The sequence below is a fragment of the Ornithodoros turicata genome, chromosome 2 (assembly GCF_037126465.1).
Source record: "Ornithodoros turicata isolate Travis chromosome 2, ASM3712646v1, whole genome shotgun sequence".
NCBI classification, from domain to species: domain Eukaryota; kingdom Metazoa; phylum Arthropoda; class Arachnida; order Ixodida; family Argasidae; genus Ornithodoros; species Ornithodoros turicata.
This window is the reverse complement of record NC_088202.1, coordinates 131374320-131389404: the sequence shown is the minus strand read 5'-3', so window position 1 is coordinate 131389404 and position 15085 is coordinate 131374320.

The following is a 15085-nucleotide window of genomic DNA, read 5'->3' as shown; positions in this document are numbered from 1 at the left end:
TCTTCTCACCTTCCCTCGCTTTAGCTACGTTGTTTCTCAAGGTAGACGATTTTGAGCATCACTGTTGCACCGTCATATGGACGACAAAAGTGAATCAGGAGCAAAAGTGTGAGTTAAGAATCCGGGGCCTGATGTGACAGTAGCGAGTTGTAGTACATTGGGTTTACGCTAAGAACACGATGCGGCATATAACTTTGGAAACATCAGTCCAAGAATGTGATGTCAGTCCTTTGGAAAGAATAGCATAATTCACGCACCGTATTTCGGAACCGTTACCGAAACCGATCTACTAAAAGTCCGTAATGCTGTTAATTCTGATCATTAAGACAACAGAATTTTGAGAGACGATAATGATATAGGCGTTGAGGGAACGGAAGCTCAATTCATTCTCCGTCAAAAAAAGAAAAGAAAAGATAACCGCGTGGCATGCAGTCCGCCAATCAGTTCTCTTCTTCTTCAATCCGTAACGTTATGTGATTGTGAAACGTACACGAGCTGTCGACGAGAGACGAGATGCAAGGAGGATTTGTGTCCACGTTCTCCTTCGAATTGAAAACGGGCGGGAGTTTCCTACCTTTTTGTTCAAAAGCTAACGAAGGAATCTCGTAATGTCGCGCACTGCCAGTATAGAACACATAGCAGGCAGCTGGTTATCAAACTACGAAAAAGTAAAAATGAGAAAAGAAAACGTAACTTGATCGATTTCTGTTGCTTGTCATGTTTCCTCGACATTTTCGACACGTGTCTTCCAATGAGAATTTGATTGATGAGCCGCATTAACAATGGTTTTGTTGCCGTTGTTCTGACGGATTTTGATGTGCATTATCTACTTGATTGAGCAATTAAATACGACGAATCGTAGGCTGACCGACCCTACTTGTAAATATACTCCTAATTATTATTATCATTACTCTCTTAAAATGTAGTGAAGGTCACTGTGCTTAAAGTGGACTTTGTCGTTTGAATACATACCTATATCATAAATATCATACATATTTTCTGCGTTTTATTTGTTACTTAAAGTTTCCGAAAGCTTACGCAACATAATGGTGCGAAAGCTTACGCAAAAAGCTTACGCAAAAAGCTTACGCAACATTAGGGACCGTCGTTAAGCAAAAAGACTAGTTCTCCTCGGCAGATCAAGAAAAAAATAAAGTAGAAATCACTGTGCAGATTTTCATTGAAATGCGATAGCGTTTATAAGCTTATTGCGGGCATTCTTTGATGATAGACAGTAGAGGCCTGTGGAGACAGACAGAAGTAGATGACGTAGGGGAAATCAAGTACAGTGAGACGAAAAAGTTAGTCGATTTTTTAAACGTTTGTGCAGGAAAGAGAACTTCGCATTTTTCACTTCACTGGCGACAAATCCTGTTTTATTCACAGATGATGAAAACACAGATGACGTAGGGGAAATCAAGTACAGTGAGACGAAAAAGTTAGTCGATTTTTTAAACGTTTGTGCAGGAAAGAGAACTTCGCATTTTTCACTTCACTGGCGACAAATCCTGTTTTATACCGAAGAGATACTCCGACAAATTGCGAAAATATAGACAGCAACCTCTTGTTTAACTGTGTGCCCCAGACTCGGACAGTATTGTCGAAACCTAAGCTTCCATTCTGAAAAAAAAAAAAATGACTGGCAGCACTGCTCTGAAGACCAGCGTTAATGCTCCCCGTCGAACATCGTAAAATGAAGAATGAAGCTCACTTCTTCTTCCTCTTCATCTCTTAGTCTACAAACCAAAGTAAATCGCAACATCCTCCCCCAAAAATGAGCTAAAGTTCGTCGTTCATTTTTATGCTGTTCCTAACGAATACAGTAGCTGAGCAGGTTAGTCGAATCAGCTTTCCAGATACAAGTCGCAGTTCGCAAGACCGTGCTAGGCCGTCTCGTCCTTTGTAGAGTTGTTATCCGGGCCAGTCTCCACATGTGCCGCGGAACTTATCCTCCTGTACTAGCACACCTCCTTGGCGTGCTAGTTGCTAGCTTGTTGCAACACAACAACAGTCTTGTTGTATTGCTTTTGGGGTCCGACTGATGAGCTGACCGCAATTCCAGCAGGTACTCAATCTCCCACCTCTTCCAATATTAGTCAGCTAGCTTCTGCCGAAGTGTCGTAAGACGAGGGGTGTTCAAGTCAAACCGGGACTTTTCATTTTTCGCAAAAGTAAAATGAACTTACAGGCGAGAGTTTTATTTTTCAACATAATCTCCAGCTGCACTAATGCACTTGTCCCAGCGTTTCAGGAGGGCTTGGGTGCCAGCAGCGTAGAAATCCTTACGGGCGCGTAGCAGCCATGATCGGACCGCATTCTTGACCTCGTCGTCGCAGCTGAAGTGGCGGCCCCCAAGGAACGCCTTCAGTGGCCCGAAAAGATGAAAATCGCTGGGGGCGAGGTCTGGACTGTAAGAGGGATGTGGCGGCAACTCCCAGCCAAGTTCCTGTAAGGTGTGTGTCGTGAGGTGCGCGCTATGCGGGCGTGCATTGTCCTGTAGGAGGAGGACTCCTTTGGTGATGAGGCCCGGCCGCTTTTGCTTCAGCGCCTTTATGCACATCCCTGAGAACCCGGCAGTAATATGAACTATTGATGGTGGTACCACTGGGCAGAACCAACATGAACAACGCCAGCCTTGTCCCAGCAAACCGTGGCCATGACCTTACACGCAGGCGGGGTGCTTCGGAACTTCTTGGGAGCTGGCGATCCCGGATGCTTCCACTGTTTTGATGCGCGTTTAGACTTAGGAGTGAAATGGTGCACCCACGTTTCATCGCACGTGATGGTCCGATGGTCCGATGGTCCGTGATGGTCCGATCAAGGAACGGCTGTCCTTCAGTGTGGAAACGGTACCTAAGCTCCAGATTTCCAGTCTTCTCTGCCGGTCAAACACGGAGAGCTGCCTCGGTGTTCATGAATGATAGTGTTCAACGTTCCCAGAGAAAGGTCCGTCTTTCGAGCCAGTTCGAGACATGTTATCCGTCGGTCCTTGAGGATCAGGCGCTCCACAAGTTGGATGTTCTCAGGAACTCTGACACTGCTCTTAGCCGCACCGGTCGGGATCGTCCTGCTCTGATGTACGGCCGCCTCGGAACCGTTTGCACCATTCAAACGCTTTGCTGCGGCTAAGTGTATCGTGACCATACTGAGCCTGAAGTCTTCTGTGAATTTCAGATGACTTTACGCCTTCATTCACGATAAGCTTCATGACAATTCGCTGTTCGATGTGCGCGCTCACCTCGTTGTCGGCAATCTTGTCCAGCACGTGTCTTCTGTTTTGCACAAACTTTGGACCACCACGTGGTGAACGCGGAGGCCTGTCGCGTGTGAAAATGACGAAAAAGAAGTAGCGCGAGCCATTTGTACACTCAGGAGACAGAAAGTCCCGGTTCGACTTGAACACCTCTCGTATATTATTTATGTATTCTTTATAATATATTTAATTATTAATTATTATAATATATTTAGCATTTCCGTGTTTTTTGCTTTCTTTTCTTCCTTCTTGTGTTCGCAGTCGCTCGCCGTATCACTCCTTCCATCCTGCTGGATACGCCCGTTGCCCTTCAGCAGTACGATAAGCGCTGAAATGTAGTGGTGAACATCGTGAAGATACCGCGATAAGGGTTTCCCTAAACCTCGTATGACGTCTTTCTGTTACGTCAAGTGAGGGCGGTGATATCGACCTCACTGTCGCTCTTTTGCCGATCGCTTACGGTTTGCAGCAGACGCCGGAGTTATACCCCTGTCACACGGGCATTTTCGATCCTGCTCGACCGAACCTGCTTGAACCCAATGCAGATCGGATGGTGCTACACGGCCGCTTCCAAGCAGGATCGAACTTTGATCCTGCTTGACTCAAGACAGTTCCCATAACAGGATTGAGAATTTCAAGACGGCTCTACGGCCGCCATTTGCATCCTCGACCCCGGTGAACTGTCATAACTGAAAGTGGCCGTGTAGCAGCGTCAAAACTCGAGCGTGCTCGGGAAGTTCGATGCAGATCGGATTCGAGAAGGATCGAAATGCCCGTGTGACAGGGGTATTAGGTCTGGAGCGCGCGTTGCGATTACTTTTGTGCTTCATCAGTAGTTCGAGCGGATCATGTGTCGATCACGCTTTAATATCACAATTGCAATGTGTTCCCGAAAGTCAATAATTATAAAATTGGCTGAAATATATATGTTAATTAATCCCCAAATTGAGAAAGAATACGGTTTCCTAGTTGGAGCTACTCCAATTACATTATGTTACACTTCGCTCAACGAAAAATGAAGAAGTTTACTCAAAATTATCTATTACTCGGTTTCTCACTCTGCCAGCATGCTTTCTGCGCAACGAAGATGGCGGCATCCCTGGACGGACATGCACGCGCACATAAAGTCCTCACCAGTGCACCGTCCTTCATCGTGCAGGCATTTGCAACATGCATTTCCATGGAAACGGGGGATGTGACCCGGCAATGCACAGATAAACGGACACCGCTATACGCTTTGTCGATGGCATTTGACTCACACCTCCGACTGAATCTTAGGAAGCCCTGAGTTTCGGTATTCACAAAGCTGAACGACCATGGCAGCTCAGAATAAACGCCTTACAGAACGCGTGTGAGTAATATTCAATACTGCAACCTCGCCAGGAATAGACAGGAACATTCCGAGGCAGCAGGGAATTGAAGACACCACTTCGGCGTCAGAACTTGCGAGGAAGACCATCCCCATCGTTAAAATAATGGCTCTTGGAGCTGCAGTCTTTGACTTAATGATACAGCTACTGCCATTACGCGAACTGCCACGCAACGATGTTCACTCGCCCGCTGCAGTACGGGGCCGCCTTCCTGCAAGGTGTATCACAGTGAGAGGCACCACTAACGGTGATCGTTCACAGTTAGCTCAAGTTGCGCGTTCTTGTGGAGGTTATTAGCCATGAAATAGGGGCCGGAGTTCTGCCTTCTGAGTGTAGCCCATCGTTTGCATGCGCACATTTCGCGTTGCCTAAAACAGTAGGTCGTGGAGACGCATATATGCGTTACAGAGGCGAATTATGACACATACGTAAGATAACTTGAGTACTTGTATAGTGCTGCTAGGAGTACTAAAATTGAATGATGGCATTCATGTAGTACTCGTGTAGTATCGGTACTCTTAGCTGTTCGTTGTTGCCGTTCTAGTGTCGCCAGCGGTCTGCTTACCGGATTCCGATACTTCTCAACTACTAGCCCCTGTAAATGCTCAATAGAAGAACTGTCTTTGTGGGAAATATCGGCGGACCCTTAACGTACTGTCTGCTCCTCCCTTAGTACAGCTAGTACTACTGGTAGAGCACTGGTGGTTCAGATAGTAATTCGCGTACTCGTCATACGCAGTCTCTTAGTCTCTAGGACAGCTAGTTGAGCGTGCAAAGCGATTAAGTCCCTGCAGCAGAAGCAGCAGAAGATGAAACACTGTTCCACGTGTTCCTGATCTGCAGAACTGCCTTCGTTTTCTGGGTTCGAGTTCGAGAAAGTGTTGAACTTGAATTTTGACTTCGACTGGCAGCTGATCAACTTGTTGGACCCACAGAAAATCGGAAGCATACCTTTGGAATCGGTGACGGTTTTGGGTCTGCACTCACTCTGGCTAACGCGGACAGTTGTGACTAATCGGGAAGCAAACCTGAAGCCACCTTGGGACTGTTTCCGGGGCTTGTTGAAGTGGAACCTTAGTATCGTCGAACTAAGACACGAAGACGACAAGCATTGGAGGGACATCAAATTGGCCATGAACGGTGCACCAGCAGGTTCCACTGCCAGACGACGGCGCTAAACTAATAGTTCTCTGTTAAGAGACATTGCAAAATCACCAAGCTCACCTGATGACAAGACAAACAGAAGGGACATGATGGCCCTCCAAGCGGTGAAATTTTCTCTACTGCGCTTTGTGTCCGCGCACGGACTAAATATTGTAAAATTGTAAATAAAGCTTTTCCTTTGGGTTAAAAAAAGAAAAAGCTGCCGTGGCTTATGTGGTTAGGATGATCGTATTCCGCGCAGAGACTGGGGAGGTGACACGGGTTTGAATCCTGGCACCGGCTGTGCTGTCTGAGGTTTTTGCTGGATTTTCCAACTGTCTTTCCAGATGTACATCTGCACCGTTCCCTCTGAAGTCGGTCCAGGACGCATACTAACGCTCCTGTCCTCTCTCCACCTGTCCACGTCTGTACTGCGCTCATAGCCACAGTTGCTTCGCGGCGCTAAGACGGAATTAAAAAAAAAGTAGCTATACAAGGCTTCTCGCAACAAACACCGTGCCGTACTTTTTTGACGCCTACTTCGAATCTTACCTAAATAAAGAATAAAGTCGCCATCCTTGCCGCCATCTTTACCGAGGGTGACAAGCTCAGCTACATGTCCCAATACTGGTATACCAGTTGACGTTGAAGAGAACTTTTAACTTGCACTATTGTAATGATAAGTCTTCACTTCCACTTCCTTAGTCATGTGCCGTGCAACGTAGGAAACGTGCCAGGCAGATAAATAATGTTTCTACGTCGGTATAACCACGATAAAAAAGTAAGTATACAACGTAATTTTCCAGTCTGGAACGCGCTTTATTAATCTTGGGCCGCATTTATTTATTTATTTTTATTTATTTACGTATTTACCTTCAGGGCAAGAAGTGTCAAGAAGCGTGCATTAAAACTAATGAAAGTGCACTTTTCCCTGGACGTACCCAATTTGAAAACGCAATGGGACACCAAGTTTGGATAAGAGTTCTTCCCATTATATAGTATACGGTCTGAAATGCAATCGAGCCAGGAAAAGAGGGAGGTTCGAGGACCTGTGCGGAAGCCATCAAATTAATTCTATTGGTCCTCTTCATGCTGAAGAAGTACAGGCAAGAATACCGACATGCCTCATTAGGATGCGAGCGATGTATTCAAATGCACTTGAATGGCCGCTTGATTTATGACAGATTCAAACAGCTCTTATCCTCCACTTCTATAGATTGGGCATGTAAACGGAACAAGCGCAATGAGTCACGGCTGTGAACTCAAATGAATGACTCTTTCGTCTGCATGTCTGCATTTTTGTAAATGCTTGATACGTGTTTGGAGCGCAAATGGTTATGGCATGACGCTGAGTTGGTTTCAATTATACTGGGTTTCATATAGCTCCACTTATAGCTCCACTTAGGGTGTGTCAAATCTGCCATGTGGGTTAGCAGGGGTGTGCGTGTGTGTGTGCGTGGGGGGGGGGGGAGGTGTAACTAACGCATACTCCACGAAACTGCGATGTACTGGCTTGTCAGAAAACAAAAGAACAAACAGAAGAAGAAGAACAGGGAATACGGAAATGCTGGCCGGATTCAACGCTAATCTAAAGGTGTCTAAGATAAAGGGTCGTCATCGTTCGCCACAAAAAATACCGGCTGAGTGAGTAAGACTATAACTAAGGTAGAGGAATAAAAGCTGTTGATTGGGCAAGAGAAACGCAGAAACAAAAATATGCGAAAGGGAATAGAAAGGGGTGAAACAGGAGCTTATCAAGAGAGAAAGGAGGCACCCATTCAGCAGCGTACAGAAAAACTTGCTGTTTGTTCCATCTGGGCGGCTTGTGTTGTAATGTGCATAGAGAACAAGACTAAGTAGTAAAGACTAAACAAGAAAAACTACAAGCACAAATAATTTATTTTCAAGGATATATTATCTTCTACACTTCTCGGAGGAACACCTTATGATTTAAACTGTCGGCAGAACCCTGCCGGTATTGCCCTTCAACCGGAAGCTGACACAAGCAACAAAGACAGGTCGGATGGCAACCCTGTAGTAGGGAGACGAGGTGGGTGGTACTGGTCCATGAGAAATCTGGGAGCCAAATATGGACACACGAACTGGGTTCGCCACCTTTGCTGTCGGCAGATGCCGAACACCGGAGGGGGGGGGGGGGGGAGGTCGCAGGCGCAACGCATTGGTCTCTGTGTGTATAGACCTCTCTTTGAATCAATACGATGTATGAAATGTTTTTGACCCATAAGTTGCTTTATAGTTATTTCAGGCTACAAATAACTGGGGGTAAGGCGGAAAACCAGTAGACGTCGATATCAGGCAAGACAAGCAGGAAGGCCCTTGATTGGCCGGCTGGAATGCATAACGTCGCATTTTTATTAGCCCTGTATTTTTTTTTTACGGACCTGCGTTAGTCGTGACGTTGCCCGCCTTGCGAGGCCGACTACGGCAAGCAGTTACACCACCACCACCACTATTAGCCCTGTCAATTTCATTTGCATTCTGCCCAGTGCTGTGTGAACTATCTCAAACTATGGATTCTATGGGGATCTGTTACTGCCATACCGCCATCCAATTTTTTTTGCCCTGTATTGGATTAGATTGTTAGGGACTGTATCAAATTCTTGAGAGTTGAATGCTCAGCGCTGCACGCAGAGGGTTCTAATAACAGGTTCTCTACAGTATCTGTCTACAGTTATTAGTCCTATCTGTGTATGACCTCCGCCGCTGACCATTTCGGTCAGGCGCCGCCGCCGCCCAAAAAATCTGCCTGGCTCCTAGGAGGAGCCCTATTGCGCCGAGAAGTGAAGCCAAGATTGGGGCCACTCCTGTGACGAAACCACATGCTTTCCGGTTTTGGTTACATACATCTCCACGGGGACCCCAACGCTTAGTTTAGGAGTACTTGGAGAGGTCTGATGGTTGCGCGTCAAAATGCCCCCCAAAGTGGCGTGTGCAAAGCGACCTTATTGGGCGATTCAGGTAACGTGACCCCCGCGTCGCTCTAAAGAAGCTACAGCTGATCTGTCATCTCGTATCCTCAGTCCAATCACGTCACCTGTCCCCGCTTCTCTCGAAGAGTCGTTGGATTGAAGAACTCCGAATGCAAGCAAAATGCAAACAGAGACTTTGATAATTGTTTTGTTTCGCAATAAATAGCTAATATTTCTCAGAGCATACGACACTATAGGGAGTTCTAGCGAGTCGTTTGTGCCCGAACCAAACGACCGGTTCTGCCGATTCGAAAAGCGAACGGGAAGCGAACTGCAGAGGCTTTTAGCAAATCGGATGAATCGTTCATCCCCAAATGTATTCCAGATGGACTTGAGTAATAACTGGATCATTGGTATCTTTCCTTGAAGTAAATATGACATATCGCAGTGCGCTTGCAGACTTTCCTTTAGCGGAAGGCTGCAGTTGAGATGAACTACGTCGGTCACCATGTTGTCAACGCGCTGTCAAGCAGAGCTGGCACAGCTGGGAGACTCGATCTCACGTTGATGAATCACGATAATCTTGGTGGCCCTTTTGCATTGAAAAGGGTTAATAAGCTTGCTTCTTAGTCATCTTTTCATTTTCATGAATCCACGTTCTCTTTGTAGTGCGTCAGAAAATTAATTATCGTTGTTTCCGATATGCATTGATAATAAAAGTCTGCCATATATATGACTACAGTAACTGCTTGACGTGACTACACGCCGTTACAGCATTCGCTTTTCAATATTGCGTTGCTTTTCTTAGTTGAAATGACATGACGCAAAGGGTATTTTTTTTTTCATAATGTCTGACATCGCGAAAGCTCCAAAGATGAGTCTCAGTCTCACAAGATAATCGCAGCGACAGCATAGCTTCGGCCACTGTGGCGTAACACTTTCCCGCAGTTTGGTCTGCAGCAATTGCCGACGAGTAGCAATGCAAGAAGCACGGAACACGGAAGTTTACATTGTCGCCTCTAGAGACGCGGGCAAGGCAAAATGTTCCACTCTGAACGATACGTGGAGCGTGACGTGAATGTAATGCATCCGCATTACTTTGACGATAATAGCGTCCCAGGACGGCACCTCCTACTCCACTCATCTCCGTCGCTCCAGTGCGTCGCTCCAGAGCCGTATATTAAAAGGGAGTCTGGCCATTAATTGGCCATCATGCCTATACCTGAAGCTCCACCCACTTTTTCAGCTTTCCGACCAATGAAGTCTTGAAATACGGGGCGCTATCAATCAGCCTATCCTCACTATTTGCCCCCCTATCCAACATGGGCAGCGCCATTTTGGGTGGCAAGTGGATTGGATGGGATTGAAACGGATACCTCTCGCAATCTGCAAAAGTAGTGGATTGTTGGTGCAAATTTGATAAGCGCCACCTAGGGAGCGTAAGGCACGTCGGGAATTGTCGTCTGCTTCCGTCGTTGTACCGCTGCCGGCAGAACCACCTGCAGAACCACCTACATTCTGTTGTCGGTATGATTTCTAAACAAATCTACATGAATAGTTGGGATATAAGAGGCAAGAATATTTATATCCATGAAATCCAGCTGTTAAAAATAAGATTGTACAGCACAGCGCCGTTTTTGCTATGATTTCGTTGTGATCGCCGCGATCACCGTGTTCACTAGGCCTAACACCGGCGACAAAACGTATTATTTTCAGTTAGATATTGATGGATGAGCATAAGTTGAAACTGATTTTTGAGAAATTTATATTAGGATGTACATTTGCAACGTAAAATCAAGTTAGTCTGTGAAGATTTTTTGTCACGAAATCCCCGCTTCACTGTGTTTGTCTTCGTCGCCGTTTTGGGTGGCAGTATGGTGTCATGGCGACCCCTTTGGTAAAAAGAAAACCAATCAGAGGAGCGAAACTGTGATTGACAGGTCGAGCCTCTTTCTGTGACTCCTCCCAATGGCCAGACTCCCTTTTAATATACGTCTCTGCGTCGCTTCAAAGCACGGCGCCCTCTGATGTGGAATGAGGGCAATCCTCCATGCGCTATACTGATGCGCGCGGTTTCGGTTTCGGGGTAGGGTTACTAATTCGATAGTATTATTGGGCTAACCCCTCCGAAATTCCTGTGGTCTGCGCCGAAAACTCAGCGTGGACGATACATGGCGCCACGGGAAACGTTGGCGCAGAAGAGTTTAGGCAGGGTATTCAGCGTGACCCCTCCCCATTTCTGCGTGTAGGGTCGCTTAAATGAGTGCCTATAGTAACGCATATAGATTTCCAGAACCTCGTTTCGATCGAGTGTGAGTGCCTTGCGACGGAATTCGGTTAGGAGGGAGTCTGCATAGTCCCTTTGGGCAAGTGTACTGCAGAGTTCGTCGAGCTTCTCAGCGTAATCTGTGTCGTTTGAACAAATTCTGCGTGGTCTTACACTGTGGCCATTAGGAATTCCAACCTTACAGTGACGCGGGTGGTGACCCTTGAAGTGAAGGTATTGTTGTTTGTCAGTTGGCTTTTTGTACAGGGTGGTGATGAGGTTGCCGTTGTCTAGTGATATTGTGGTGTCGAGGAAGATAATTAAGTGAGTTGACTGTTGTGATGTGAACTTTATGTTGCTATGCGCGGTGTTAAGGAGATCTACGGACTTTTGAAATTCGTGTTCCCCGTGTTCCCATATTATCAGTATATCATCGATGTATCGAAGGTACACAGTGGGTTTTAATGAGAGGGCGCTGAGAACTTTGCTTTCTAAGAACCCCATGAAGATATTTGCGTATGTGGGTGCAACAGGTGTGCCCATACTAGTATGTACCAGGTAGTATTCACCATTGAACTCGAAGTAGTTCAGTTCCCTCCGAGCTGTTGACCCACGATTCGCATGAACCTTTAAACACGTCACACCTAACCCTTTAAATACCATGCCAGTGATGAGGACGGTGCCCAGAAGAACAGTCTCTGTTCAAAATATCGGCGGCTTCTGTCCTGAGGCAACTGCCTTCCTATAGTAACGCATAGAACGGCGCATGTTTTCTAGGTGAAGCTATCACGAAGCAGCATGCTGGCATTTGAATGCTACGTTAATATTACATATTGCAAGTGAGACTACCAAGGCGACGTCTAGCTTCGTCGTGGCGTGGGCCTGCCGACACGAACAAACGGTCGTTCTCGGACTTCCTATGTTGGTGGCCATCGTCTAAGCGTCGCAGCAAATTCAGTGTGGCTTCATCATCTCTACAGGTTTCATGTGAATGCTTCAGATAATTAAAATCAATGGCCTCGTTATACGTGTTTCAGCCCCCATAAGTCGTTACTGAGCACATGCTAAACCCGTGTACGTAAAAAAGGATTAAACAAACAATAATCATAATTGGGAGTAGATTTACATGTAAGTTGAGTGCGCCCACAATTGTGTGGCTACATCCGGCACGTGCATGGATAATTTTTGACCGCTGCCGTCCTCGGCAGGGATTGCACACAAACAAACAAGTTATCCTGTAATTCGGGTCAGGGGATCTGATTTCTTCACGCCAAACCTCACAGTGCATTATCCTCTGTAGCGTTATATCGTAACTCATTGCGGTTCTGCGTTTACATTTGGCCCACATCTTCAAAGCATTGCGCGCAATTTAAAATTATATGCGCATTTTTTTAGCAGCTCAACGATTGCCGTCCTCGTTGCATCAGCAGGGAGATCGCAATTTTTTTTATCTTTTTGTATAGCGAAATTCAGCGATCGATATTCCAAAGCATGTGCTCGTTTAAGGATGTTTTTGAAATAATGATTTCAACGATGAGTTTCGATTTTGAGTTTGAATGTAAAAAAAAACAACAAAAAACAAAAAGAACAAAAACGAGGATTTCCTCCCATTCTGCTATCTTACTTTTGATCGAAAGCCCATAATTAGAGAGTTCATTAATACATTTACAGATAATTAGTCAAACAGTGAACACTCTATTCGAATGTCCCTCCGGCCGCATAACCCACCTGCAAAAACGCTATCTATGCTGTTTTCATAGCTTTTTATAAATAATATGTAAAAAGGACACACACATACACACACGCACACACACAAAAAAAAAGAACACTTTGTATGGCGAGCCGTTATAGCGAGGTCGTTCACGTCTGTGTCGATACACTTTCTGCCAAGGGCTGCCTTGTGAACTCTGTGGCTGCCTGTTGGAAACGCATGGAAAACGACCGTAAAGGGAAACACACCACATCCATAGAACCGCTAGGAATATCGCCCAGGCCGCATGTTAGAGAACTAATGACCATACTACCGGTCAGAGCTCCTTAACCGATGCAGCAGCACGTTGTGAAGCTTACGTTATATAGTCCTTTATGTATTTCATAAGCCTTGTCTTCTTCTACTTTAAAGCATGTTATAACCAACTCTCTCCTCTCAGAAAATATTCTCAACAATATAAAGCGGAACATCCCATCAGTATGTAGGACAACAATACGTGGACATGGTGGACATGAAGAACGTCAGCACAACAAAAGCAATATTTAATTGGTCCAAAATGCATATCGACATGGTTGTAGAGGAACCAAAGAAAACAGAACGCATAGGTTATTTTTTTCTGCTTTCAGTGAAAGACATTCTTTTCTCACTCTTATATGAATCACAGCTTGCGCAGGAAGACAGCCTGCCTAGAAAGCGACGGACAAGCAACAAAAGAGCACTCTGAAGAGACTTGTTTGTGTTTAGCCCCGAACAGGAGCTCCTGATGGTCCTTATTGACATTCACGTGGCCAACGATTTTTGTTTTGTTTTTTTCAGCTGTAGAACACTCCGTGTTAACCAGCGGATACGGATGCGCGGCGACGCCAGCAGAAGACCAAGAAGGCAGCATTCCCAGCAAATGGGCGATTTTTAGTGCTTACTGCAGTGTCTGGGAGAGATTGTCGCATTAATTCGAATTAATTTGTCCTGACCACTGCGTTTTTTTTTTTTTTTTTTTTTTTTTGCAAGCATTGCTCTGGGATTGCTCGTTGAAGTTGGAATACCTTCTGGTCCATGTGGAGGTGTCTGACGGCCGTGTTCTTAAGCTATATTCCGAGTCGACACCCGACCTCGACGCCAGTGAGCGCTGAAAAGAAACACTCTTTTCCTCCCTGTCCACTCACTCCTTCCTGCTGCCCTCTCTCCATCTGTCCACGTCCGCTCATAGCCACAGCTACGTCCTTTACGGCGCTAACACCGAATAATAATTATAATAGTAATGAAAAGGGAACGCTCTTCCTCTTGAGGGGCCAATGGACGTCGAGGGAATCCCGGCGCTACCGTGTAGACTCGACGGAAGCGTAAAGGATTCCTTCCGTTCGGGGGACGTTTCGAGTCAAGATCGATTTCTGAAGCACAAAGCCGGTGTCGAGAAGCACACCGAGAGGAGGGTCGAGTCGAGGATCGTTTAAGAATAGGGCCCTAAGCGTCATCAACGCCACTTAGATTACAAGGTCTGAGCGCGACCCCCTCAGAAGAGCTGCTGATGCTGCTGCGCAGACTACGCTGCATGCTTACTGTAATTCTGCACTGCAGCCGTTGGCGACTGACATAAGTAGCAATGGCTTATTACAGTGACGACACCCCTGTCAGCGTATTATCACGGTCACTTTCCTGGATTCACTCAACGCCATCTAGTCCGAAGGAGGCATATGGCGTCCTCGGTATACTGCACCGCTGCGCCCCGGTGCGAACTGGTGCGGCTTGTCATCCTCGACAAACTGCACTGGTGCGCACTGAACGTCCTCGATTAAAGGAATGCATCCGTTCAGTGCAGCACTGAGTTGCCCCGGACCCACAACGAGAAAACCGACCGAGCGCCAGAGCGCAATCCCAAGAAGCATCGCGATTGCCGGGCAAGCAGCAGCAGACAACCGTCGTCAGGTCGTTCGGTGCCGCTCGCCAGGTGCCGCTCGCTACGTGTCGCGCAACCTACGAGCCACAAGTAGTACAGATCTCAAGGCGGCGCACGCTAGTGTCCACCAGTGCGGTGCGGTTTCATATTCGATAATGCCTCCGCCCAGGGCACCGCCAGTGTAGAGCGCCACGCACCCCGGTGGTTTTGGGGCAATTCCGGTGCAAGTTTATCGAGGACGCTAATAATCGTGGTTGTGGTGGTGGGATATGCTGTGTACAGGAAAGCCCGGCCAATCACAGCCGTTGCCTTCAGCGGCAGTATCCCTGGGAACGATCCACCACCAGCTGCATGAACCACCACTGGAAGCCACAAGCTTCGTCTTTGAAATCAGATGCCCCGCACTCGCTAGAGTCACTAAATAAGCCATGAAGCGTAGCTTATTTAGTGACTCTAGCACTCGCTATTTTTGTAACCAACCTCGAGCCGTCGCTTTTGTGGCAAAATCCCCTGTTTGA